This window comes from Kogia breviceps, chromosome 3, assembly GCF_026419965.1.
Source record: "Kogia breviceps isolate mKogBre1 chromosome 3, mKogBre1 haplotype 1, whole genome shotgun sequence".
NCBI lineage: Eukaryota > Metazoa > Chordata > Mammalia > Artiodactyla > Physeteridae > Kogia > Kogia breviceps.
The window spans coordinates 92,971,428-92,979,883 of record NC_081312.1 but is presented as its reverse complement, the minus strand read 5'-3'; the positions used below and the strand labels follow the sequence as shown (position 1 = coordinate 92,979,883).

Below are 8,456 nucleotides of genomic sequence, written 5' to 3'. Positions count from 1 at the left end.
CAACACCGGAGGGAGGAGCTCAGCCGTTGCTAAGGCCGTTGCTAGGGCCGGGCTCAGCGCGGGCCCCTCTGGCAAAGGTAACGGGCGGGGAGGACCGCAGTTCGGGGTTAGACGGAAAGTCCCGCCTCAGCGTCTCCAGTGGTCGGTGGTGTCACCCTTTTCCGGAGAGACGGGATGGAAGACCAGGACCCCGCTCCGTGAGACTGACCCGGACCACTGAAGTGGGACGCGGTTCTCGAAACAAACTGTCAAGGTGCAGTTGCAGTGAGTTGTGAAAAATGCGGTTCCTACAGAACACTTCCCCATTTACCAATTCCCAAAATATTTTAGTCATGAGAACTTTGTTCTATTACTTTTTTTAAGGCTATGTCAAGAGAAGTATTTCATGCGCTGCATAGTAATGAAAGCTGTTAGAAAAATTATATCTTGATAATTTGGTTTGCTTTAAGACTACACACTCGTGTAGAGTTGGGACTGCTTTGTGCACTTTTCCAGTTTGAAATTAAGTATAATATGTGGATGGATTATTAAACCATTTTCCTTGCCCCACCTCAAAGAAAATCAAACGGAAGGAATGCATGTTGACAGTTATGAGATTTAGAAACACAGTGACCAGATATTGAGCAATGGATTTATTGAATACTCTGAATTTAGCAAGTGAGAGATAAAAGACAGAACCTTACCCTAGAGGACCTTACGTATCAAGTTAAGCGTGGGTAGTACAGAAAATACAATATGACTAATAAATTATAGGACTTTCAAAAGAGGTCAGAGTGGTCAATGAAGTTTTATTGGCTGAACTTGAGTAAAGCCTTGAAGAATGATTATGGTTTAGGGCAGTGTTATTCAAAGGGATGGTGTGGGTCCCATTGGTGGAGGTCCCATTTGTAAGCAAGGAAATCTATTTAGTCACAACTACACTTTTTAAAAAATGAAATGGTCTAGTGTGGAAATATCAGTGCATGGCACTTGGTAAAGTTAAGTTTTGCTTTATGGAGTTTTAAATTATGTATGTATGCATGTATGTGTGCATTAGGTCACGTTTATAAAATGGATTTCTCATTGTGTGTTCTCTTAGAAAGTTTGAAAGCCACTGCTTTAGGGGGAAAGAAGAGTAGCAAATAGCAAAATCTCCAAGCCAGTAATAAATAATTCACACCTTTATCTTTTTAAACTAATTTAGTTCAAGCACACAGATTAAAAAGCAAATGATTCTGTTTATTAATCGGAGTGAGTATTGGGTTACTATTGCTATGTGATAAATTACTACAAAATATGGTGGCTTAAAACAACCATTTTATTATGTTCATGAATTTTGTGTTCAGTAGAACATACAGGGACAACTTTTTTTCTGATAACTCAGCTGTGAAGACTGAATGCTAGCAGAGCTCCTGTGTGTAGCCTCCCCATGTGGCCTGGGCTTCCCCACAGTATGGCAGTGGGGTAACCAGACTTCTTAGCCTAGGACCAGTGCTCCAAAGTCAAATGTTGCAATGAACAAGGCAGAAACTACATGTTCTTTTCTAACCTAGTCCCCAAAAGTAACACAGCATTACTTCTCTCACATTCCTTTCATTATAAGTGAGTTTCAAGGCATGTCTAGATTTTAGGTGAGGGGACATAGATGCCACTTCTCAAAAGATTGTCAAGGAATTTGTGGCTGTTTTTTTAAAAACCAACACATGAATTTACTACTGTCATAGAAAACCCCAAAATTTCAGTGGTTTCATACAATAAATTTTTATTTCTTACAAGAAATCCATTGTAGCTATTACTAGTCAGATGAAATGTTAAACTTAAGAATGTAGGTTTCTTTTTATTTTTAGTGGTTGTGCTGTCTCCTACAACTTGGAGCCACAGCTTACATGTCAAGAAAGAAAGCACGGTGAATCACACAAAAATTTTAGAGGTCAGCCCTAAAAAAGGCATATGTCACTTTGCCCACATTTCATTGGCCAGAATTTAATCCAAGTTCCCCTCTAACTGCAAGGGAGCCTCAGAAATGTAGAGAAACATACAGGTATTGGTGAGCAATAACAGTTTGCCACATTCTAAGTTTTTAACCAAAACCCTGTAGTCCCCAACCCCTCCTCTTATCTCAATTCTTTTCTTGAAAGGAAAATTCTTTCAAGTATTTTAGATACTTTTGTTATTTATTCCATATGTCAAAATATACTGCAATTTCTTGATTTTTCACTTTTTGAAAGAAGGCAGTTATAAAGCTCTTCTATAACACCACTCCCAAGTGTGTAAACATTCCTTCTCTCCCTACCCCTACACACTCTTATCTCACCTCTCAATACTGTAGTATCACAGTTTTCGTTTAAATTAACATTTGTAAATATTATTCAAGAGTGAGCCACATATGATAATATTAACATTTTTTTAGCAGTCTCTTTTTTTTAACATCTTTATTGGAGTATAATTGCTTTACAATGGTGTGTTACTTTCTGCATTATAACACAGTGAATCAGCTATACATATACATATATCCCCATATCTCCTGCCTCTCGCATCTCCTTCCCACCCTCCCAATTCCACCCCTCTAGGTGGTCACAAAGCACTGACTGATCTCCCTGTGCTATGTGCCTGCTTCCCACTAGCTATCTATTTTACAGTTGGTAGTGTATATATGTCCATGCCAATCTCTCATTTCGTCCCATTTTACCCTTCCCCCTCCTCATGTCCTCAAGTCCATTCTCTGTGTCTGCATCTTTATTCCTGTCCTGTCCTGAGGTTCTTCAGAACCTTTTTTTTTTTTTTTTAGATTCCATATATATGTGTTAGCATACAGTATTTGTTTTTCTCTTTCTAACTTATTTCACTCTGTATGACAGACTCTAGGTCCATCCACCTCACTACGAATAACTCAATTCTGTTTCTTTATATGGCTGAATAATATTCCATTGTATATATCTGCCACATCTCCTTTATCCATTATCTCTCGATGGACACTTAGGTGGCTTCCATGTCCTGGCTATTGTAAATAGAGCTGCAATGAATAATGTGGTACATGACTCTTTTTCAATTATGGTTTTCTGAGAGTATATGCCCAGTAGTGGGATTGCTGGGTCATATGGTAGTTCTATTTTTAGTTTTATAAGGAACCTCCATACTGTTCTCCATAGTGGCTGTATCAATTTACATTCCCACGAACTGTGCAAGAGGGTTCCCTTTTCTCGACACCCTCTCCAGCATTTATTGTTTGTAGATTTATTGATGATGGCCATTCTGACTGGTGTGAGGTGATACCTCATTTTAGTTTCGATTTTCATTTCTCTAATGATTAGTGATGTTGAGCATCCTTTCATGTGTTTGTTGGAAATCTGTATATCTTCTTTAGAGATGTCTATTTAGGTCTTCTACCCATTTTTGAATTGGCTTTTTTTGGTGTTTTGATATAGAGCTGCATGAGCTGCTTGTAAATTTTGGAGATTAATCCTTTGTCAGTTGCTTTTACAAATATTTTCTCCCATTCTGAGGGTTGTCTTTTCGTCTTGTTTATGGTTTCCTTTGCTGTGCAAAAGCTTTTAAGTTTCATTAGATCCCATTTGTTTATTTTTATTTTTATTTCCATTTATCTAGGAGGTGGGTCAAAAAGGATCTTGCTGTGATATATGTCATAGAGAGTTCTGCCTATGTTTTCCTCTAAGAGTTTATAGTGTCTGGCCTTACATTTAGGTCTTTAAGACATTTTGAGTTTATTTTTGTGTATGGTGTTAAGGAGTGTTCTAATTTCATTCTCTTACATGCAGCTGTCCAGTTTCCCAGCACCACTTATTGAAGAGGCTGTCTTTTCTCCATTGTATATTCTTGCCTCCTTTATCAAAAATAAGGTGACTATATGTGCGTGGGTTTAACTCTGGGCATTCTACTCTATTCCATTGGTCTATATTTCCGTTTTTGTGCCAGTACCATACTGTCTTGATTACTGTAGCTTTGTAGTATAGTCTGAAGTCAGGGAGCCTGATTCCTCCAGCACCGTTATTCTTTCTAAGGATTGCTATGGCTATTTGGGGTCTTTTGTGTTTCCATAGAAATTGTGAAATTTTTCATTCTAGTTCTGTGAAAAATGCCACTGGTAGTTTGATAGGGATTGCATTGAATCTGTAGATTACTCTGGGTAGTATAGTTATTTTCACAATATTGATTCTTCCAATCCAAGAACATGGTATACCTCTCCATCTGTTTTTATCATCTTTAAATTCTTTCATCAGTGTCTTATAGTTTTCTGCATACAGGTCTTTTATCTCCTTAGGTTGGTTCATACCTAGGTATTTTATTCTTTTTGTTGCAATGGTAAGTGGAAGTGTTTCCTTAATTTCTCTTTCAGATTTTTCATCATTAGTGTATAGGAATGCCAGAGGTTCCTGTGCATTAATTTTGTATCCTGCTACTTTACCAAATGCATTGACTAGCTCTACTAGTCTTCTGGTAGCATCTTGAGGATTCTCTATGTATAGTATCATGTCATCTGCAAACAGTGACAGCTTTACTTCTTTTCCAATTTGGATTCCTTTTATTTCTTTTTCTTCTCTGATTTCTGTAACAAAAAATTACAAACGTCTGTTGAATAATAGTGGTGAGAGTGGACAACCTTGTCTTATTCCTGATCTTAGAGGAAATGGGTCCGTTTTTCCCCATTGGGAACAATGTTGGCTGCAGATTTGTCATATATGGCCTTTATTATGTTGAGGTAAGTTCCCTCTATGCCTGCTTTCTGTAGGTTTTTTTTTTTTTTTCTTCTGTTGTACGCAGGCCTCTCACTGTTCTGGCCTCTCCCGTTGCAGAGCTCAGGCTCCGGATGCACAGGCTCAGCGGCCATGGCTCATGGGCCCAGCCGCTCCATGGCCTGTGGGATCTTCCCAGACCGGGGCACGAACCCGTGTCCCCTGCATCGGCAGGCGGACTCTCAACCACTGTGCCACCAGGGAAGCCCTTCTGTAGGGTTTTTATCATAAAGCGGTGTTGAATTTTGTCAAAGGCTTTTTCTGCATCTGTTGAGATGATCGTATGGTTTTTCTTCTTCAGTTTGTTAATATGGAGTATCACATTGATTGATCTGCATATATTGAAGAATCCTTGCATTCCTGGTATAAACGCCACTTGATCATGGTGTATGATCCTTTTAATGTGATGTTGGATTCTGTTTGCTAGTATTTTGTTGAGAATTTTTGCATCTATGCTCATCAGTGATATTGGCCTGTAGTTTTCTTTTTTGGGGACATCTTTGTCTAGTTTTGGATTTGGGGTGATGATAGCCTCGTCAAATGACTTTGGGAATGTTCCTCCTTCTGCTAATTTTGGAAGAGTTTGAGAAGGATAGGTTCGTCTCTAAATGATAGAATTCACCTGTGAAGCCATCTGGTCCTGGGCTTTTGTTTATTGGAAGATTTTTAATCACAGTTTCAATTTCAGTTATTGTGATTGGTCTGTTTATATTTTCCTTTTTTTCCTGGTCAGTCTCTGAAGGTTGTGCTTTTCTAAGAGTTTGTCCACTTCTTCCAGGTTGTCCATTTTATTGGCATATAGTTGCTTGTAGTAATCTGTCATGATCCTTTGTATTTCTGCAGTGTCAGTTGTTACTTCTCCTTTTTCATTTCTAATTTTATTGATTTGAGTCTTCTCTCTTTTTTCTTGATCAGTCTGGCTAATGGTTTATTAATTTTGTTTATCTTCTCAAAGAACCATCTTTTAGTTTTATTGATCTTTGCTATTGTTTCCTTCATTTCTTTTTGATTTATTTCTGATCTGATCTTCATGATTTCTTTCCTTCTGCTAACTTTGGGGGTGTGTTTTGGGGTGCCTCTGACCTTATTATGAATTTAGGCAGCCTCACTGCTAATGGGTTTGGTTGTGTTCCTGTTTTGCTAGTTGTTTGGCATAGGGTGTCCAGCACTGTAGCTTGCTGGTCGTTGAGTGGATCTGGGTCTTAGTGTTGAGTTGCAGATCTCTGGGAGAGCTTTCACCATTTGATATTACATGGAGCTGGAGGTCTCTGGTGGACTGATGTCCTGAACTTGGCTCTCTCACCTCAGAGGCACAGGCCTGACACTCAGCCAGAGCACCAAGGCCCTGTCAGCCACATGGCTCAGAAGCAAGGGAAAAAAAAAGTAAAAAAAAATAAGAATAAAATAAAATAAAGTTATTAGAATAAAAATAAAAGATATTTAAAATAAAAATATTAAAAAGTAATAAAATAAGAAAGAAAGAAGAGAACAAGTTAACCAGAAAACAAATCTGCCAATTATAACAAGTGCTAAAAACTATACAAAAAAAAAAAAAAAAAATTAAAAAAAGGACAGATAGAACCCTAGGACAAATGGTAAAAGCAAAGCTATACAGACAAAATCACACAAAGAAGCATACACATACACACACACAGAAAGAGAAAAAGGAAAATATTTATATATATCTATATAAAAAATAAAAGAAAGAGAGCAACCAAATCAATAAACAAATCTACCATTGATAATAAACTCTAAATACTAAGCTAAGATAAACGTAAAACTAGAAACAAATTAGATTTGCAGAAAGCAAACCTGAAGTGTACAGTTGCTCCCAAAATTTACCGCCTCAATTTTGGGATGATTCGTTGTCTATTCAGGTATTCCAGGGATGCAGGGTACATCAAGTTGATTGTGGAGATTTAATCCGCATCTCCTGAGGCCTAGAGAAATTTCCCTTTCTCTTCTTTGTTTGCACAGCTCCTGGGGCTCAGCTGTGGATTTGGCCCCGCCTCTGAGTTTAGGTTGCCTGAGGGCATTTGTTCCCACCCAGACAGGACGGGGTTAAAGTAACAGCTGATTAGGGGGCTCTGGCTCACTCAGGCCAGGGGGAGGAAGGGGTACGGGAATGCGGGGCGAGCCTTCAGTAGCAGAGGCCATGTGATGTTGCAACAGTCTGAGGCAAGCCATGTGTTCTCCTGGGGAAGTTGTCCCTGGATCACGGCACCCTGGCAGTGGCAGGCTGCACAAGCTCCTGGGAGGGGAGGTGTGGATAGTAACCTGTGCTTGCACACAGCCTTCTTGGTGGCTGCTGCAGAAGCCTTAGCATCTCATGACCATCTCTAGTGTCCACGCTGATAGTTGCGGCTCGTGTTCATCTCTGGAGCTCGTTTAGGTGGTGCTCTGAATCCCCTCTCCTTGCGCACCCCGAAACAATGGTCTCTTGCCTCTTAGGCAGTTCCACACTTTTTTCCGGACTCCCTCCCAGCTAGCTGTGGTGCACTAGTCCCTTTCAGGCTCTGTTCACACAGCCAACCCCAGTCCTCTCCCTGGGATCTGAACTCCGAAGCCCGAGCCTCAGCTCCCAGCCCCAACCCGTCCTGACTGGTGGGTGAGCAGACAAGCCTCTCAGGCTGGTGAGTGCTGGTCAGCAGCGATCCTCTGTGTGGGAATCTCTCTGCTTTTCCCTCTGCAACCCTATTGCTGTGCTCTCCTCCATGGCTCTGATGCTTCCCCCCTGCTACTCCCCCATCTCTGCTAGTGAAGGGGTTTCCTAGTGTGTGGAAACCTTTCCTCCTTCACAGCTCCCTCCCACTGGTGCAGGTCCCATCCCTATTCTTTTGTCTCTGTTTTTCCTTTTTTCTTTTGCCTTACCCAGGTACGTGGGGAGTTTCTTGCCTTTTGGGATGTCTGAGGTTTTCTGCCAGTGTTCAGTAGGTGATCTGTAGGAGTTGTTCCACATGTAGATGTATTTCTGATATATTTGTGAGGAGGAAGGTGATCTCCACATCTTACTCCTCTGCCATCTTGAAGATCTCCCTCAACATTAACTTTTAATACAGGCTTTTATCTTCCTTTGTCTTAATTGCCATATTTTTATGTACTTATTAGTAATCTGTCCTCAGAAACTCTGCCGAAGTGGTAAAACATTACATTCAAACACATCAATTAATCTAGCAGATTTTTTTTTCCTTCAAGATATTCCCTCTAGAGCATTTCAACCTCTAGTTCATTCAGTATTGGTTTCTTTTACCAATCCAATAGTGCTCTCCTGTGTTGGATTCCTTGATTCCTTTTTCTTTATGGAATCCTTTGTATTTCTGAAACATATCCTCTAGTAGCTTCCTGAGAAAAGGTAAATGTTGACAGATAATAACCACCCCCCCATCCTTGCCAAAGATGTCCATACCCTAATCTCCAGATCCTATGAATATGTTTTCTTATATGGCAGAAGGAACTTTGTGTATGTGGTTAAGTTAAGGATCCTGCAATGAGGAAATTGCTGGATTATCTAGGTGGTTCCAACATAATCACAAGCATCCCTATAAGAGAGAGATAAGAGGTCAGAAAGGGAAGAATATGCTACACTACTGGCTTTGAGTTTTGAAGAAGGAGCTAAGGAGCAAAGCAATGTAGGGGATTCCTAGAAGCCGGAAAAAGCAAGGAAGCAAATTCTCCCCTAGAGCTTCCAGAAGGAGTACTATAGCTCTGCAGATCCATTTCAGGCTT

General features: G+C 40.0%; 1 protein-coding gene across 1 annotated transcript in view; it reads left to right on the top strand.

Moving 5' to 3' along the window:
• Positions 1-11: 11 nt before the first annotated feature.
• Positions 12-8,456, top strand: part of FAM227B (family with sequence similarity 227 member B) — a 255,296-nt gene continuing 246,851 nt past the window's right edge. Inside the window, exon 1 of the mRNA XM_067029222.1 lies at positions 12-253. The gene's annotated coding sequence lies outside the window, so the exon portion shown is untranslated. The remainder of the gene's footprint in view (positions 254-8,456) is intronic.